Genomic DNA, 15,342 nt, shown 5'->3' with positions numbered 1-15,342 from the left:
TGTTTGTTCCTCTTTTTTAAACTGCCAGAGGGGGTGTGTTCTGTGGAGGTGTGCTCTGATTGGGTAGGGGACCAAGTGTGTTCTGATTGGGTGGGAGTGTGTTTTGAATGGTGGGTGTGTTCTGATTGGGTGGGGGGGTTGTTCTGAGTGGATGGGCTGGTCTCAGCTGCCAGCTCCAGACCTGAGCTGGTGAGTTGTGCTGCTTTTGTTCGGCTTCGTGTTTGTGGTGGTGCCATGTTTTTATAGTGGGTGTCAATTTGCTTATTGTGTGGTTTGGAGGGGTTTAAAGTGGCTGATGTTGCAGCTGTAGTTAGGTTTCTGTTTTGTGGTTGTGTGTCTTTATCGTTGTGGGTTCGGATTTGCTTTTTGAATGGTTGTGTGGTGGTGATGTCATGTGATGTTATCATGAGTTTGGGTCTGGTATCATTCTTGGTGGTTGGGCCTCGTCTGTCAATCAAGGCGGGTTTCCAAATGGCTGGTAGACGAGAGGTATCATCTCGTTTATTCATGCTGTGGGGGCGTTTTTCTATCTCAATGGCTTCTCTGATTATTCTGTTGTTAAAATGTTCAATTTTGGCGATAGTTTTGGTTTTTTTAAAATCAATTTCATGTCCCGTGGCTTCAAAGTGTTGGACCAGGGATGAAGTTTGTTCTCCCTTTCTGAGTGAGTTTTTGTGCTCTTCAATGCGTGCACTTATTCTTCTGTTGGTCTGTCCGATGTATGTGGTGGGGCAGGTGGTGCATGGGATTTCGTATACTCCTTGGTTTTCTAACCCAATTATGTCCTTGGGGTTTCTTAGGATGGTGGATATTTTTCTGTCTGTGTAGAATGCTGTTTTGATGTTGTGTTTTTGGAGGACCTTGCTGATTCTGTCTGTGGTCCCTTTTAAGTATGGGAGGAGGGCTTTGCCATTTTCTTGTTCTCTGTCTTGGGTTTTTGTGGGTGTCTCTCTTCGGATTAAGTTGGTAATCGTGTTTCTTTGGAATCCATTGGCTGTTAGTACATTAGTGAGAGTGTGTAGTTCGGTTTTTAGGTGTTGTTCGTCAGCTAGGTGTTTTGTTCTGGAGATGAGTGTCTTGGCTACGGAGTTGATCTGTGCTGGGTAGTGGTGTGAGAGTGCGTTCAGATAGCGGTTTGTGTGTGTTTTTTTATGGTAGATAGTGTGTCCTAGGGAGCCGTTGGATTTCTTGTAGACTAAGACATCAAGGAAGGGAAGTTGATTGTTAGCTTCTGTTTCCATGGTGAATTGTATTTTGGGGTGTAGGCTATTGAGGTGTATGAGGAAGTCATCCAGTTTTTCTTTGCCGTGTGGCCAGATTACGAAGGTGTCATCTACGTATCTGAGCCAGAGTTTGGGTTTGTGGTTGGATTTTTCTAGAGCGAGGGTTTCAAAGTGTTCCATGTAGAGGTTTGTGATGACAGGTGAGAGGGGTGATCCCATGGGTGCTCCTTCCATTTGTTTGTATCTTTGTCCATTGTAGATGAAGTATGTGTTAGATAGGCAGTGGTTGGTCAGATCTAGGATGTGTTTTGGGGGGTTGTATTTATTTAGGACAACCCCCCCACCCAATCAGAACACACCCACCATTCAAAACACACTCCCACCCAATCAGAACACACTTGGTCCCCTACCCAATCAGAGCACACCTCCACAGAACACACCCCCTCTGGCAGTTTAAAAAAGAGGAACAAACAGCCACATGCTTCTCCCAGAAGAAGGAAGCTAAAGCCTGATGATGACGGATGGGATTCCGTCGAAATGTTGCGCCTACACCTTTAGTTCTACGCGGGGAAAAACCCGAAAAACCAAGGATCCACATACAGGCACCCGCGAAAACCTCAGAAAACAAATATCTTACCTCTACGGGGAGGAAATCTACCAGCTAACCAAGACCTAAGAAAAACTCGAAGTACGAAGAGCTTCCATTCTGTGTGACCTCACATTCCTACGCAACTGCCGAGATCAAAATTTAATCCCCACATCCTTCCAATTGAAATTCCACTCCAACTCTGCAGCCATCAAACACATCCTGATAAGAACAGAACTGGCCCTAATCAGAAACGAACTCCACACAAAAAGATTCCTCCTAGACCGAATCAACAGAGACCTCCTCACACTTCACCTCAAACTCAGCAACAAGATCCACCCCACACTTTGGGACAAATTCAAACAAATCGCCGTCTGGAGAGCTGAAACAGAGACTGCCTACAAAACAGACACACACACCAATAAACTCCGAAGACTAAAGGAACGCCAGAAACAAACCCCTCCTCTCCCACAGCAACACATGAAACAAACTGTGCACAACATCTCAGATAGGATTCTCACCAAAGCCGAAACCAACGTCCTGTCTAAAGGATTTAATTTTGCAGTTGCTCCCAAACACATTCCCACGGAAACCATTATATGCGGAGTCGAATCCAGCCTGACCAAAATTAACCCTGATGACGCCAACAAAATCAGACTCGAAGTTACCAACATCCTCTGCACCAGCAAACCACCCAAAAGCAACTTACCCAAAGAGGAACAGACAGCACTACTTAACCTAAAAAATGACACCAGCATAATCATTCTGCCAGCAGACAAAGGCAACGCCACGGTGGTAATGAACTCATCTGACTACCATACCAAATTATCCAACCTACTCCGAGACTCCACATACAAACTCCTCAAGACAGATCCCACCACCTACCTGGAAAAAACCACAAAATCAAAAATAAAAGCCACACCCATCAGTGAAGAGATCCAGAAAACAATCATTCCCAGAGAAAAATCATCCAGATGTCCTAAGCTCTATGGTCTGCCCAAGATACACAAAGAAGGAACCCCACTCAGACCCATAGTCAGCTCCATAGGCTCACCTCTACAAAATCTAGCCAAATTTCTTGCCAAACAACTACAGCCTTATGCAGATTCCATCACCTCACACGTACAAAACTCATTCCAATTCATAGAGATCATAAGAAAACTAAACTTACAGCCCTGTGACCTACTTGTGAGCTTCGATGTTGTATCCCTCTTCACCCAAGTGCCAATCAAAGAAGCCTTGACAGCTATCCTAAATAAATACAACCCCCCAAAACACATCCTAGATCTGACCAACCACTGCCTATCTAACACATACTTCATCTACAATTGACAAAGATACAAACAAATGGAAGGAGCACCCATGGGATCACCCCTCTCACCTGTCATCGCAAACCTCTACATGGAACACTTTGAAACCCTCGCTCTAGAAAAATCCAACCACAAACCCAAACTCTGGCTCAGATACGTAGATGACACCTTCGTAATCTGGCCACACGGCAAAGAAAAACTGGATGACTTCCTCATACACCTCAATAGCCTACACCCCAAAATACAATTCACCATGGAAACAGAAGCTAACAATCAACTTCCCTTCCTTGATGTCTTAGTCTACAAGAAATCCAACGGCTCCCTAGGACACACTATCTACCATAAAAAAACACACACAAACCGCTATCTGAACGCACTCTCACACCACTACCCAGCACAGATCAACTCCGTAGCCAAGACACTCATCTCCAGAACAAAACACCTAGCTGACGAACAACACCTAAAAACCGAACTACACACTCTCACTAATGTACTAACAGCCAATGGATTCCAAAGAAACACGATTACCAACTTAATCCGAAGAGAGACACCCACAAAAACCCAAGAAAGAGAACAAGAAAATGGCAAAGCCCTCCTCCCATACTTAAAAGGGACCACAGACAGAATCAGCAAGGTCCTCCAAAAACACAACATCAAAACAGCATTCTACACAGACAGAAAAATATCCACCATCCTAAGAAACCCCAAGGACATAATTGGGTTAGAAAACCAAGGAGTATACGAAATCCCATGCACCACCTGCCCCACCACATACATCGGACAGACCAACAGAAGAATAAGTGCACGCACTGAAGAGCACAAAAACTCACTCAGAAAGGGAGAACAAACTTCATCCCTGGTCCAACACTTTGACGCCACGGGACATGAAATTGATTTTAAAAAAAACCAAAACTATCGCCAAAATTGAACATTTTAACAACAGAATAATCAGAGAAGCCATTGAGATAGAAAAACGCCCCCACAGCATGAATAAACGAGATGATACCTCTCGTCTACCAGCCATTTGGAAACCCGCCTTGATTGACAGACGAGGCCCAACCACCAAGAATGATACCAGACCCAAACTCATGATAACATCACATGACATCACCACCACACAACCATTCAAAAAGCAAATCCGAACCCACAACGATAAAGACACACAACCACAAAACAGAAACCTAACTACAGCTGCAACATCAGCCACTTTAAACCCCTCCAAACCACACAATAAGCAAATTGACACCCACTATAAAAACATGGCACCACCACAAACACGAAGCCGAACAAAAGCAGCACAACTCACCAGCTCAGGTCTGGAGCTGGCAGCTGAGACCAGCCCATCCACTCAGAACAACCCCCCCACCCAATCAGAACACACCCACCATTCAAAACACACTCCCACCCAATCAGAACACACTTGGTCCCCTACCCAATCAGAGCACACCTCCACAGAACACACCCCCTCTGGCAGTTTAAAAAAGAGGAACAAACAGCCACATGCTTCTCCCAGAAGAAGGAAGCTAAAGCCTGATGATGACGGATGGGATTCCGTCGAAACGTTGCACCTACACCTTTAGTTCTACGCGGGGAAAAACCCGAAAAACCAAGGATCCACATACAGGCACCCGCGAAAACCTCAGAATATATATACTGCTTTTTTGGGCTTCTTAAAGATTTGGCTATTTAGGAAGGTAACTTGTGATGTGAAGGTGTAGTCTATGCCTTAAGGAAGTTACTTGTTGAACTTTTTATTTTTTTTTAATCCTGCTTGTGGTGTTCTGTTAAAGCTTATGGAAATGTAGTACTGTATAACTCTTAATAAATAGGTAAAACAGTATTTTTTTATTTCCTAGTGTTTTTCCCACAAATGCAAGTTACACTTTGTCCAGACTGAGTGTTGATCCATTAGTTGCAAGAGGAATTGACCAACCAGCTTGTTGCTCAAGCCTGACATGGTGGGCTGGGAGAGAGTGACTACTCCAAAATCACTCAAATGGCTTTGATCCATAAAGTGGGACTAAAATTCACAATTTTCTGTTTTCTGTCTGCTGCCTTAACTACTAGACCAAACTGGCTCTCATTCACAGTAATGATGTCTCCACAAAATTATAGCAAAATTTCAAAGGACTAGTTCAAGCTGCACCAATCATTCAAAACACTTTATTTTTGCTGAATCTCATATTTTAAAAAACAAAACCTTTAAAAATTAAGCTTACATACAAAAGGATCCCAAAATATAGTTTCATGGCACTAGCTACTTGGGACCAGGAGGACCTTACTACCTAAAAAAAAATATCAGTCATTACTTTTATGCTGACCAGATGTTTATGCTGATCAGAAAGGGTCATTTCAAATACAGCAGAGGACTGGGGTTTATTAAAAGCCATCAAATGCAAGGGCAGACTATTGAGTAGTTCTCATTGAAACATTCTCTTTTGTACATTCTTGCAGTGAATAAGTCTAGTAAATCAAAATAAATTAGATCTCAGATTCCCTTCATAAAGCTGAAGTTCACATGCAGGACAGAAAGAATATTGACATTGTCTGAATAAAATCCCATCTACATTCTCTTCAAATTTAGATATGTTGGAAATACAGGTTATTTCTTCATTTTCATTGTAGAATAGCACACAAACAGTGACTTGGAAGTCTTTATCCAACTTTGACAAAGACTGATTGTAAAGATTATTTTATTGAGTTTCTTGGAGGCAAGGAAAAATAGTCCACGTTTCCTAAGAAGGATGATAATTTCTTAATAGATGGCAGCAATTTCCTTTTCATATATTTTTAATGTTGCTACAGCATGCAACAATAGCAACAACAATTTCTAAAACAGCTCAGTCATCATTTTGCATCCAAAAAGTGCCCAGGATCTGTCAAGATGGTGCTACAACCATGCATTTGAAGCCAAGCTTTTTTTACTCATTAAAGGGCTTACTAAAAGGGTGGAAAACTTCAATTACACGGTTGTCTTAAACCAGGGATGTCCAACCTTGGCAGCTTTAAGACTTGTAGACTTCAACTCCCAGAGTTCCTCAGCCAGCCATGCTGCCCCTAAGACATCCTGGTCTTAAACTTTATCCTTGGACTCCCTGGCTGGATCAAATGGTGTTTTGGGACAGGGACAACTCATATCCCTAAGAAGAAGCTGGAGCCTCAAGTTTCCAAACTGTTGCATTTGTCAAACACAAATTTTTCACTGAAGCTTATCCAAATATCACTTGCATCTTTATCCTCCCTCTTTTCATCTAACTGATGACTCAAATATCTGAAAGCCAAAGAGATTTGTATTAAAAAGAAATCTTTTAAACAAAATATTTAAATAAAATAAAGCAAAAGAGAAAATATGCAGATGGAAATTAAGAATCTGAAATACTTCCATAAACTTTACAACTAGTAGGAGGTGATGAGGTGACAATGGACAGGTGAGAGATGTGCTCTTCTGTAGGAGTAGCAACACTGTGGAAATGAAGCTAGCTTCCTCTTTCTTGGTCTTTTGGAAATTTTTAGACACCAAACTATTTCATAGGTCCTTCCCCAGATCTGATGCCACCTATATATTTTATGATTTGTATTATTGTGTGGTTATTTATTGCTCCTCATGTTTTCCTCTTTTACTAAGGTGGATTTTAAATTGTATTTTTCAGTGTAATATGCCAAGAGTCTTTTCGATAACAGCAGCACAGAAATTAATCAAATAAATGAACATTTAAAATACTGACCCATGGTATCTTCCTTTAAAATAAATAATGTTTAAAAAGTCCCAAGCACCAAAACACTTCATATTTATTATATCATATAGAAAAACATAATTCAATATTCACTGTCAACATATTGTCTTAGAATTAGACTGATAACTTGACAAGTCTCACAATTATGATTTATGTCCCTGAAGGCATTATAGGAGTTTGACTACTTTCACTAGCAAGAGGTTGAAATTATATTTTATTCCCAGCTACAATTTCTCTTATTTTAATAAGTTTATTTCAAATTTTAATAACAATAGTCAGACAATGCAAACTAAACTCAAACAGAAAAAAATAAGAGAGAGTAAAAAAGTGCGAAGAAAGGAAAGAAGAAAGAGGAAGAGATAAGAAAGGGGGAAAAGAAATATTTAAAAAAATTGGCTTCTGATCTTCATCATAACAAGTACAAACTTGGTATTTTTTCACCCACTATAATGTTGCATGCAAGTATCTCTTCTTCAAATATCCATCCTTTATTCATGTGTAAATCCATAAATCATTACATTTTTAGTCCTGATGTCAGCAAAAAAAAAAAAAAAAAGAATCATAAAAGTTTCCCAGAAATTGTTTTGGCTTTGGTGAAACAAACCAACTTTGTATTCCTATAATTTATTGTAAAAGAAAGAAAGAAAGAGGAAAGGTACTAGAGAATGTACCTCCTCAGAAGCTGAAATACTTTTTTTGCCAGTAAGCAGAGTAACCAGCAGGATACAATTGGATTGAGAAAGCCTTCTTCCTTCACTAATAATTTATTATTTATTTATTTATTTATTAATTTAATTTGTATACCGCCCTTCTCCCGAAGGACTCAGGGCGGTGAACAGGGCAATACATAAAAACAAGATACAAAAATTAAAAATTATTAAAAAGTAATTAAACAATGCCCATAATAAATTAATACAGATTAAAACAGATTAAAAATTGAAGTCCATTTATAAAATCCCACCCCGTCCCATCAGGCCAGGCCAGCTTGTTTAAAGAGATGGGTTTTAAGATCGCACCGGAAGGAGCGGAGATCGGGCGCCATCCGGAGCTCGACCGGAAGATGGTTCCATAAATCCGGTGCACCCACAGAGAACGCCCTCCCCCTGGGGGCCACCAGTCGGCATTCTTTGACCGGTGGCACCCTGAGGAGGCCCTCTCTGTGGGAGCGTACTGGGCGGATGATGAAAGATGATGAATGATGAAAGAATTCAAATAAGCACCCAGGAGGCAGTAATTATTTGTTTTTTTTTGTTTTTAAAAGTGTAGAAGTGAATAGCACATAGTTTATGTTCAATATATTTTGGGTGATGAGCTGATTCCCAATCTATTTTTAGAATACATCATTTTGATGCATGGCAGCCAACAAGCTCCCCCTTTTCCCCCATTTCTCCCCCAAAGTTTGTAATTTAATACATACATACAGTAAAGTTTTACAAATTGTATTTGATTTTAGAAACCCTTTTCCTAGATTGTGGGATAGTTTGGGGAACAGATGTTTTCCTTGATTGCTGATCTTTGTCCAATTTTAATAATTATGGTTTTTAATCAGTTTTTAAAATCATTTATTAGACTGTCAAAATTAGTTTGAATGTGAGGTTGTGCTGAAAATTACTCAACAACACGCTTTTTGCAGATGTGTTTGCAGAAATAAGTGCAATCTCCTTGTCAGATTGAATACCTTCTTACTGGAATTTTGAATATTTTCAGAGAATAACACTAAAATAATTATGACTATTACTCAAGAAACATTAATTTTTACTGGAGAATTTTAATATAGCTTTTCCTTCACTTTCAGAAAAGAAATATTTCCCATTAAATGGGATCTCCTTTTCAATCATACATGGGAAAATATTTTTAGGTTATATGATGTTACATTGTAAAAACAATACATTAGCCACAAATCAATGTGAAACACTAAACTGACTTAGACACAGATTCATTGAAATCATATTTTGTCTTGACTCTTTTCTTGGGTGCATTTAGCAAAATTTGGAAGCCTACCCAACAGTCTTTCCATGTGTGTCTTACCACATCACAAAATGCCTAACTTGCTCAAAATGTATTGGTTTGGCAATTGCTGCCATTAATACTAGATCTCAGTAGTTGGTGGAATAGAATGTCTAATAAACAGATAATAAAAGAAAGATATCCAGAAAATAGAATTGTTTTATTTTGATCTGTTTCTATGCTCCAGTCCCATTTTTTCCAGTTTTCTTCAGAAAAGTATTCTATTTTTTTCCTTTAATTTACTGAATAGCAGTACTATCATGATGTCAGGTCTAATTAATTATATGATTCTCTCAGACTTTGAGAGCAGTTCTTTCCTGATTCTCAAACTTTTTTCATTGTTCGGCAAATTGTCATCATTGTTTGCTGTCTTCCATATACTTAATTCTCCCTCTTCCTTGGTTTTTTAATATTGGTTATGAATCACTTATTTGGATTCTAAATATGGACATTCCCAGAAGGAGGAAAAGGAAACCAAGTGACCAAATGTGTGTCATGACATTATGACACAAGCTATGCCCTTTGATACTTGCATTATATGTATGGTTTGCCAGTTACAGATGTCTATATTCTTTCTGTAGACATAGAAACTGACTGGATGGCTTTGAACCTCTCTCTCTTTCTGTCTCTCCCTTCCTCTTCTTTTCCTCCCTCCCTCCCCCCCTCTTCAATCCACCTCACAGGATTGTTGCTATGTGGGAAATAGAAGGAGAAAGTATTGAGTTGGACAAATAAAAGTGGGATATTAATCTAAATTAATTACTGTAGTTTCTAATCTATATCTTTTTCCCTTTTAGAAAAAACCAGCCAGCTTGTTCTGATGGGTGCTAGTTACTGGTTTCTTTTGCATTTATAGCAGGTAAATATATTGATCATGAGGTGAGTGTCCATGACCTAAACCTAATCAGAGGAAATGAAGGAAGGAATTACATATAGATAGCAGAGAAGAGCATTAATTGGTCAGGTCAAAGAGCAGCAAGGGCAGGAATTTACAGGATAGTATAATCAATAAACATCTCAGCATTTTCTGCTGATAGAAGCTAAATATGTTTAGTACTAGGGTGCAAATTCATCTAAATTTAGTTCCAGCATAAGCATCACAATCTGATTTCAGATGTGTTTTATATTATGAAATCTAGTTGTGCATGATGGCAGGTGCTGTCTATTTGGAAAGATGCAACACAGAAATATGGAAACACTGAGTTAGACTACCTGCAAGTGTTGAGGGTGGAAAACACCATTTTACATTAGCTCTTCTCTTTCTTTGTAACTTGAAGCTGCCAGAAGAGAAATCTGTCAAACTAAGAATAGTATCATAAAATGCTGATGATATCCAGCTACATATCCCTAACTCAGGCCACGATGTAAGCACTCTGGATGTAAAGATGAGATGAGTAAAAAAAAATAAAAGGTAAAAGAATCATAGACTGGATCATACCAACAAGAAGTTGTTGTTGTGAAATTATTTGGCTTATTGCCTGCTCAGATTTCATTCTGATGTGCTAATTGCTCCCCCGAAAATGCATCGTGTTCCTGTTTCTTGGAAAGTTAGAAGAATTGCTGGGAAGATCTATGGGGATTTTTAGCCCCTCTTTTAGGGAATAGTTGCTATACAGAGTTAATACAGGATCTATGGTTCTTGCCTTTAAAAGGCAGTAAAGATAATACCAGTTCAACAAGTCTTGGCACCATAACTATTGATACTGATGTAATTTTTATTCTTTGCACCTGTTTTTCAATGTACTCATTCATTTAGTAATATTATATTGTAAATTGCCTTGAGTCGTGTGTTTTTTCAAGAGAACAAAAATAAATATTTTTGTGGTTTTGTTGTATTGATATTCAGTTTCACACAATATACCACCTAGTGTCAATACACATAACAAAACAAATATGTCTTTTTATCAGGTAAGATGGATGGCAAAGTAATAAACTGCAGAAACATGAATCTAAAATCTGCATAACAGTCCCAAGGTATTTTCATTGATGAACTGGAGGATGGCACCAATTCAGAGGAAATCTCTACTCATTTGCATTTCCTCAATCTAATGGAAATAGGATTGAAAGGGGAAAACTCAGCTGGCAGATGACTGCAGGTGTATGCAACAAAGTCAGTTGCACTCACCCATAACTATCATGAAAATAAAGCATGTTCTAACTTATACAGTATTTCATTTTATGTTGGGCATTACAGCCTTTTCATGTGTCTTTTGAAAAGGAAATCATCACATGTCATTTTTCTGATTACAAAAACTGCAAAATTAGAATTGTGTTGTGTACCTCCTAGCAGATGGGCAAAGCATATGCTGCTACTGAATGTGTGCATAGCACAGCAGTTGGTTGAACCTCTTTAATGAAAGTGATTGAAATATGAATCAAATATTCAGACCTTTAATCTATAATCTACTGTTTAATAGGAGGGTTTTGGAATATTGTAAAGTCGAAGTTGATTTTTCTGTAATCAGTTGTTTATTTTAAATCTGCCTAATGAGTCTAACACAATATGCTGAATCATCCAATTGCTGCAGTTTAAGTAATCTTTTTATCATGAAGAAAATTTGTTCTGTTTCTGCCTGTATTTGTGGTAGAAATATATTTGCATTTTTCTCATTGTTATAAACAATTAAAATAATTTTTGATAAAGTATCTGCTTCAAATGGATACCATTTTCTGACCTTGGAGATACCTTGGAAATATCTTGGAAATGCTGTACAAATGTCATCTTAATCTACATGCAATAAAGGTATTTATATAAGATAAAAGGTGTTTTCCACGAGTTCAACTATTTGAAGAGAGCTGTTAATGTTAAGGAAATCTGCTTATCTAGACCATAGAGGTCTTATGAAGAGATTACTTAATACACAATGGCTTGGATTCAGAATGGTCAGAAAATGGTAATATTCCCAGCGACTGCACATCTGCTGTTGTCACATGTTAGCTGAATAATAATGGAGGATGGGATTCTCTCCAGAGACAAAGGAGGAGGAAGTCCATCCCAGAAAGGGGAGGGAAGGGGAAATACATCATAGGGCAGGAGGGTCTGACTGCCCACATTGTAATTACTCCAAAACAGCCACGTGGTGGCAGCACACAGGGGCAACTACAGAAAAGACATAGTTCCTAGATCCCATAAAATGCCATACAAAAGAAAGAACATGGAACACCCTTGTGGAACTATGTGCTCTTTATAACATTATCTATCCATTTATCCATCCATCTGATGATCTATAAACATCATTACTAGTCTGTTTCATGCTAAAAGAACAAGCATTGAATTATGGGCAGAAATATATTAAATAATGAATTAAATAACAGGAAAATTTAAAAGTTGCACTTATTTCCTACCCACCCCTCCCCAGATATTTGCAAGCTTTGTGATGCATCTCAGACTCTAGATTGTAGTCTTTCTGGCAACATAAGTTCCCTGTCACTTAATACAGAACATACACTAACAGCACTAAAAGGAAACTCAAATTTCTTCATCTGAAAAAAAATATGCATTGCTATTTGCTAGCGTGATGTTTTCATAAAGAGGACAAAAACCAGAAAATGGAAAAATGGTTTTCAATGAAAGAAAGAAACAATAGATTGCCTTGTATTAATTTCCTTGTACTTCTGGAAATTTCATCCTTCAACCAGAACCATACCAATGTAATAAAATGCACTACATTTTAAAATTGTCATCATCATCATCAAAGTTTGGAAAAAGAATTTATTTAGCCCCAAGAGTATTATACACAATGCTACAATTCCACATTAATTGAGTTGCCCTTGAAATAAAATGTTTCTCTCCTGGGAAACTATGCAAAATAATTTTGAATACATTTGAATGTCTACATATGAAATCAAAAGCTATAAAATATATAGTGAGAACAATAACCCATTGAGTTTAGGAGAGGTAGTACCACATTACAAATGTCTAGGACAATCTGTGGAGTTGTAACCCAAACTAAACCTTGATGGGCTGATAGGATAGAAGGACAGCATTTCTCCATTTTTTCCCTTTTCCAATTTTTCATTAGATTTCTTCCCTCTTTGAATAGTTGCAAGCATAATTTTCCAAGAAACTGAAACTTTGACTCAACAGTTCCAAAACAATGTGTTTTCTTCCTGCTTGTTCTATTTTTGATATTAATGTGGTTAGAGTAGCAAAAATGAACCTTCATTATTACCATACTAACAGCTGGGATGCTTATGAGGTAGGCTCTCCTCTTTCATCTTCAGAGGTTATCCATGAGCAGGGGGTGGGAATCTGCCCTATGTATCTTACAATTCCCAATTTGTCTTTTAAAATAGAATAAGATTGTATCCTAAATTTTTAAAAAGGAAGATTCAGCAAAGACAAAATAGATAAAATACATATTAACACACACACACACACACACACACACAGAGAGAGAGAGAGAGAGAGAGAGAGAGAGAGAGAGAGAGAGAGAGAGAGAGAGAGAGAGAGAGATTATGGATTTTCTCCTTGTTGGTTCTTGATTATTGCTTTCTTTTTGTCTGCTTGACAGTATATCTCTTTGGTAGTTCCTTGTTTGACTGTTTGTTTGGTATTAATTCTGAGTTGTTTGTGTTGGCTGTTGGAGATGTGTTCTGGTCCTTCTGTTTTTTTAATGAGCAAACCCTACACTCACAAGCACTGTTGATTTTACCTAGTTAACTGATGAAATACCTGCAAGCAAACAATCAAGTTCAGGGAGTTCCAAGGACTGTAGTCACCTTTCATTTGAAGTTCTACAAATGCACTGGATTGCAATCTCCAAAAATTTCTCTCAGGATCAACAATAAGCAACTCAATTATGGAAGTTGTAACTGAACACATCCGGAAGATAAAAGAGACTTTGGATCCTTAATGAATACTAAACTACTAAAGGAAACCCAGAAGTTATCACACAGAATTTGCTAATTTGTTCTTCCTAGTAGTCTCTTCCTCCTCCTCCTCCTCCCAGCAAGTACAACATGATAGAATTATGTCCAGCATAATCATAGCCATTAGGGAATGAATCAAGAATTTCTGAACCATTATTATTCTAAGGCAAGAATCACCTCTGTAGAAAGGAGTAGTAATCACTCAGTCCATTGATTTCCTATGACAAACTATATACCTTGAAATCTTTTTCTTCTGCTGTCACAAAAATGGGAACTTGTTTTATTTATATACAAGTGATTCTTAATGATTTTGGAGTGTGTAGGTATACATTTTAAGTATGGTTCATACCTTAGGGCTTTTTTGTGGAGGTCTATAAGCTAAACAGGAAATTTATTATTTGCATAAAAGTTATTCTGAATTTGGCTCATGTTTATTAAAAAATTATTTGCATTCTCTGGGGAATGTCTTGGATATTCCTATTATGGCAAAATATAGTATTATATTTCTGAAATGCCCTGGTAGAATATCTGACCTCGTACTGTATTGCTTCCTGCAAAGTTGCATATAGTTTCTTTTTAGACAGCCATCACAATATCCTGGCTGGCTGGCTAATGATGAGATGCTTGATCGATTATGACAGTTGCCTGGGAAAAGGTAGCCATTTACAATATCACAAAAAAATTCTGATTGCTATGCTTGCCATGTAGTACCCCAGTCATGAGATGAATATTTTTGAAGGGCAGACTTGATTATTCTCTCAAGAATGCTGATGAGCGCTTTTCATTTTTTCCCTTCAATTTAATTGGCTTTATTGGTCTGGCATGAATGATTCTGATTCATTAACGGCTCAGTTCTACTAGCAATTTAACATGATCAAATGTTATTAGGGTCAGGCGTGATCTTCCCAAAGAAAGCTCCCCTCAAAACACACTAGAATTAGTACTTCTATCAAGAACAGCCTTTGTGTGATGTAGCTTTACCAGGACTCCAAAATGTTTTATGATTTTTGGCTTTGCATTAGAATAAAATACAGCCCAAAAGATAGTACAATAGAGGTAGGTAGTTGGTTCATTTTGTACATGATACTAAAATGAGAAACCGTGCCTCCACTAGCAGATGGGTGACTAAAATTGGATAATATGCTGCAACAGCAAAACTGACAGTATATATCCACAATAGATGTTTAACAATTCAAGCAGAAATGGCTCCCTTTTATACGATATGTCACAGAGCAAGGTAGGTTTAGACATCTGAAATTTGATTTTTAAGACTCATAAGGAAACTAACAATTACTGATGTTTGATGCAATATTCAAGTATCTAAACTGTGGCTCAGCACTGAAAATGTAAACAGAAGGAAAGGAGGGGCATATTACTAAAAAGGTTTTTTTCTGTTTTTCTGTTTTTTTTAATTCAAATGTAAAAGTGTCCCTTTTTTGTATCATATTTCTACTTTCTTTGTATTTTAATATTTTAACAATAAACATAAAAATTAAGAATGATAAGGGATAGTATGAAGCAAAATAAAAAAAGAAATTCTATTTCTCATTACAAAAGAAAAACCTATTTTTATTATCAGATTTAATTATCCTGGCATGTAATTATACCTA

The sequence above is a fragment of the Vipera ursinii genome (genome assembly GCF_947247035.1).
Source record: "Vipera ursinii genome assembly, chromosome: 6".
Lineage (NCBI taxonomy): Eukaryota > Metazoa > Chordata > Lepidosauria > Squamata > Viperidae > Vipera > Vipera ursinii.
This window is presented reverse-complemented; position numbering follows the sequence as displayed.